This window comes from Octodon degus, unplaced genomic scaffold (assembly GCF_000260255.1).
Source record: "Octodon degus isolate 3935 unplaced genomic scaffold, OctDeg1.0 scaffold00070, whole genome shotgun sequence".
Classification (NCBI taxonomy): domain Eukaryota; kingdom Metazoa; phylum Chordata; class Mammalia; order Rodentia; family Octodontidae; genus Octodon; species Octodon degus.
In genome coordinates, this window is record NW_004524646.1 from 8,395,291 (window position 1) to 8,400,960 (window position 5,670).

Genomic DNA, 5,670 nt, shown 5'->3' on the forward strand with positions numbered 1-5,670 from the left:
CTCAGGATGAAGGCCCTGGGTTCAAACTCCAGCACCCCAATTGTTTTTCATCTACTTTCCCTTCTGCAAGCCAGCTAGAAGTAGTGGGCTGACGTTTGCCCGCAATGCTCTACTTGCTGCCAGCTCAAGTGCTCGGAGCAAGGCCTGTGCAAGCTGTACTGTCCTTCCAGGCGTTGTATATTTAATGCCTATCACTGTCTGTCTAGGGACGTGGAACTGCCGGTATAATGTCACTGAAGACTCTTGCTGAAAGGTGGGGCTCTGCACTCTCACAGCCTGACGTAGAGGGGCAGTGACCACCTGAGAGCAAATTTCCCATCGGATCTCATTCAGGGGCTGTGATTTACGGCCAGAGATAGACGACCCTTGCTCTCTCGCCACTAGGTGGCGCCCTGTCCCAGCTCCCTCTGGCCTAAATTAGGTCAACGCAAAACATGCCTGTTCTGTCCACCTCTTCCCGGCTTGGGCCCTTGCTCCCCGGCCTGTCTCACTTCGGCGTCCCCAGCATGTGCCCCTTACTCAAGCTAAAGTACTCAGTAACTGAAATTAGTGTCCACTTCACAGTAGAGGAGAATGAATTGCCTTCTGTGAGGAGAGGTTCCAGTGGGTGTCCTGAGGGTTCCCTCACAGTAGTAGAGTGACAGATAGATAGAGTTTAGATAGCTTGCACAATGAGAAAAGCTTTGGATTTTGTGGCCAATTATAGACCTCGGGATTCAAACAGATAGAAACAACTGTCCTGTAGTAGGACGTTTGTGTCCAAGGACAGCACTTAGTGACCATCACGCAGCTCAGTTGCCTCTTGGCCCTGGTTTTGGCCAAGATATGTGAGTGCTGCACATATCTTATCCTTAATTTCATACCACAGAGAGAATAATTACAAAGGTAGCCAATGCTGCCATTTTCCAACATGGCCACAAAATACAGGAAGCAAATTATTCAATGGGAAGAAACACATGATGTGTTTGTGGGAACGTCTCACATCTGGTCCACATCCGCTGAGCGGGGATGACAGGCTCGGTGTGTCCAGATCTCCTAATTTGCACCTTTCCCTTAAGGGTCTGCAGATCCTCCGCTGTGACCCTGTCTTCACACTGGGCACAAAATCAAACCCCTCTTTAGGTCAGGCCACTTTGCAGCATCGGGTGGATCTCAGCCACCATGACACTTGCAGTGCCACTATGACCGATGGGGCTCAGACGCTGGTGAGCTTTGGATTATTTGGTGCTGCCTGGTTTCGCTCATGGAGACATCCGTGAAAGCGAGCTTCAATTTCTTAGCTCTGTGCACTGGGCTGGGCTCCCTTGAACATCTGATGCATATACATTGCTGCCTTTTGTACACCATGTTGTCACTGGTTGGATTAAAAAAATCATAAAAGCTGCGTGACTGCCTTAGCCCCTTGACACTGTGCATATGTCCTGAAATCCAGAAGTTCCTTTGATAGTTTCAGAAAGCGGTAGCATAACCCCTGACCATGGCTTTGGTCTCTCAATTTTGAGAAAATGACCAACAGTAGGAATTGTTTGATTAAATGCAATCTGGCTTAAGCTAACCTCCATGCTGCACAACACATATGGTCCAAAGTGGCCTCTCTGGTGGCCATCTCTCTGTCACCCTGCCTTGGTGTGGACACAAGTTGTACCTTCACCTATGAGAATAACCCGGTCACCAAGCAACTCATCTTAGCCAGTGGCAGCGCTGCACTTTGAACCAGTGCAGGAATGCAGTCTGCCAAATTATGCTCAAAGCAGACAGATCCTGAACTACGCCTGTTAGTAGATCTCTGTCGTCACTTCCTGCCGATGGTCATGAATATGGCTCACCTTGTTGGGGGAGGCAGCCTGCTCACCCATGCCTTGATGCTGCCCAATTGTAGAACCCATTTCTTGCTCAAATAAACTTCGTTAAATTCAACCAGTCTTTTCCCCTCTGTATGGACTCCAATGGATAGAAAGGGGATTTTGAAGTGTTTGTAAGTGAAGTTCATAGTAGTACTATTCATAACAACTAAAATGTGAAAGCAACACGAACGTCCATCTACAGATGAATGGATAAGCAGAAGGTGCTGGTGTTACTCGGCCTTGTGTTACTGCAATGAAATACTTGAGACAATTAAATTTAAGAAGTAAAAAGGTTTGGTTAGGTCATGGTTGTGTGGTTCAGGTCTGGTCAGGCAGCCCCACTATTTGGCTTGCGTAAGGGCAGCACATCATGGTGTGAGCATACATAGGAGCAAATATTGTCCCAAGCCAGATAGACTGGCAATCTCCAACCCAAGAGCTCCATCCCAATGACATGAGGACATCCTGCTAGGTCCCAGCCCCGGGTTCCACAGCCTCCCAGTAGTGAGGCTCACACCTTTGTGGTGTGGCTTCTGGAGGACACTCAGCATCCATGTCCGTTTCTCAGTGCACACTTCATCCATCCTCTCCCACAGTCTCAGAGCCGTAAGTCCCAGCTCTGCAGTGCAGTGTCGCATCTGAGACTCGAGGCCAGCTCCTCTGTGATCCATTGTAAAACCCAAAACAAGTTGCCTACTTCCAAGATATAAAGGAGGGATGGGCAGAGAGTAAAACTTCCTTTGCCAAAAGAGAAGAGTAGGGTGTGAGGGGGAATCTGTCCGACGGAAGTCTGAAGCACAACAAAACAAACATTAAATCTTGGAATTCACTGTCCGACATCTGGGCCACACTGCGTACCTGGGTGGACCATCACTCTGCCTGCTGTTTGCAGCCCCCCAGGTTCCTGTCAGGTTGCCTTCCAGGCTGCCTGGTGCTCACACTTGCGAGGCTGTGCGTTGCTGGTGCCTCTGTCTCCCCGGAGTCTCCAGGTGCCTCTTCCTACCCAGAGCTCCACTGAGCTCTCCCACCAGGCTCCCCACAGGGACGCCGACCCTGCAGGACTCTGCATGGTCCCCCAGCTCTCACTGGAAGTGCTGCCGGAAGCCTCCCTGGCCCCTAACGCTTGTGTTCTGCTGTCTCTACAGCCAGCATCACATGGGCGACGCCAAGGGCTGCCACCTGCGTGGTCTTTGACAAAGGGGCCAAATACTTTTGTTGAAAGAAAGATAGTCTTTATTATTTATTTATTTATTTATTTATTTATTGTATTTTAGGGAAGGGTGTACAAGGAGTTCAGGGTCTTACTACTAGATCTAACTCATAGTGATCCGCCTGTTAACAGCCTCCCAAGAGCTGGGATTACAGGCGCACACCACCACGCCCAGTCTCATTTGCTGTCTCAGTGTGCGGGGGGGGGTGGCATGCAGGCCTAGGGATCGAACTCTGACCCCTGCGCCTGCTTGCAGGTGCTTTAATCCACTGAGATATTTGGCTGACCCAAGATATCCTTTTTAACACATGGTGCTGGAAAACTGGCCATCCACATCCTGAAGACTGAACCTAGACCTGTATCTCAAACCAGACACTAAACTAAATGAAAATGTATCCAAGATCTAAATACTAAAACAACAACATTTCATCAGCTAGAAGACAAAAATAGGTAGAATTATTGAAGACACAGACATCGATCAAGACTTACAGCAGAACCCAGGTTGCACAAGAAATATTTTCAAGAATCAAAAAATGGAATCTCATCAAATCAGAAAGCTTCTGCCCAGTGAAGGAAACCACCAATAGAATTAAGAGATAACCTTAGAATTTTGCCAGATACAAACTCTAGAATATGTAGACCACCAAGGGCCTGCTGGGTCCTCATTCGACCCAGGCCCTGCGTGTGAGCGGGACTGCCCAGGGCCCACCCTATCCTCATTCTACCCAGAGCCCAGGCCTGGAGGTAAGTAGAATGTCCACTATCAGATAGGCCTAGTGTGGAACCCTGCAGCAGAACTCCCTGCTAGAGGTAAGACCCACCCAGCTAATCCAGGAGCAGAATGTCTTGCCAGAGCAGCACAGAGGGTTCACTCCAAGGGCTGCAGCAGGAAAAAGTGGAGCACAGCAGCCAGAGCCAAGCCACATCCACCTGGATGAGCTTGAACTTGGTAAATCTGGACCTGGTGCTAAGGTAATAACTCTATTAAAGCTCTACACTAAAGGTCAGAAGACAGTGCTATTAAAAAAAAAGTCAGTTCTATACAAAATGACAAAGAGAAGAAGCAAAATGCATTCTCAGGCCCCAAGCCCATCCAGAACAAATGCAGGAAATAATAGCATAGAAGACATTGGAAAGCACACACCTGAAATCTCTGAAATAAAGAAACAACTGCAGAAAGGTATAGAGGAAATCAGATGAGAAATAATTTCTGAAGTAAAAAAATAGATAACTATAATGAAAAAATTACTAAGTGTTTCTAAAGAAGACAGTGATTAAAAAAAAATGATGGAATCCTTGAATGAGAAATATAGGAAAGAAATAGAATGCACGAAGCAGATTCAAAGTGCTAGTCAGGAAATTAAAACCTCAATCACAAGCTGGCAAAATCATTTGAATGAAAGTGAAAACAGACTTTTAGACCTTGAAGACAACATCGTAGTTAGTGAAAAGGTAAGATCTCTAGGATGCAGGAAAAAATAATTCAATATCTTCAAGACAATACAAAGATGAACATGAAACTAACAGGCATCAATAAGAAAGAAGGAATCAATACAAATGATATAAAAAGAATATAGACAGAAGTAATAGCAGAAAAATTCTCAAATATGGGCAAACTATCTGACATTCAGGTAACTGAAGCATATAGAACTCCAAATAACATCAACCCAATTAAAAACACACCCAGACATATAATAATCTAGATCCCAGAAATTCAGCACAGGAACAGTATAGTAAAAGCTGCTAAAGAAAAGAAACAGATCACTTTTAAAGAAAAACCCATCAGAATAACAGCACATTTCTCTTCACAGACCATCAAGTCAAGAAGAGCATGGAGCAAAGTACTACAAATCTTGCAAGAAAACAAATTGCAACACAGACTGATATACTCTGAAAAAGTCTTTTTCAAGTATAATGGAGAAGTGAAATACTTCCATGACAAAGAACAACTTAAGAATTTCATGATGACAAAGCCAAATCTACACAGACTACTAAAAGATGTTCTAGAGAGGGAGCAACATGACCACAACTCCATGAATGAGAATGGAAAGAACCCACCAAGTAGGGCAAACAATTAAACACAGGAGAAAAAGGGGCATACAAAACCAGTCTGTCAGTAATTCTTTTATGTACAGCAGCAAAATATTTCCATCAGCATACGCTACAAATGAACTTCTCCTGCACCCTATAGTTCATGATTCTGTCTGGGTCTATAGGGTGGATAGCAAGGAAATAGCAGTAGCTCAGTCCCACAAGTGACACCTGGCCACCAGTAAGTGTCATGGACACCGCCCATGTCCACAACACACTAGATCTTTGTGCGATATCCTATCCCCAAACTCTTAGAAGTTCTGGTCATATATTTGCCATTCCAGTATTTACGTGATGTTTTATTCTTAGTAATTCTTTACTATCTTGAAGACTTTTTCTTAGTTGAATTGTTTTGAATTAATTTTGAATTAATATTTGATTAATTTTCTGAATATTGTTTAATTAATCTTAATTTCTGCTTTAAGATTTATACTGTATCTTTGACTTAGAATCTACTTATAAGACATGGTATGATATTTTCTCCTAATATTAGAAACTTTAAAGAGTATATTTCATTTTCTTTTT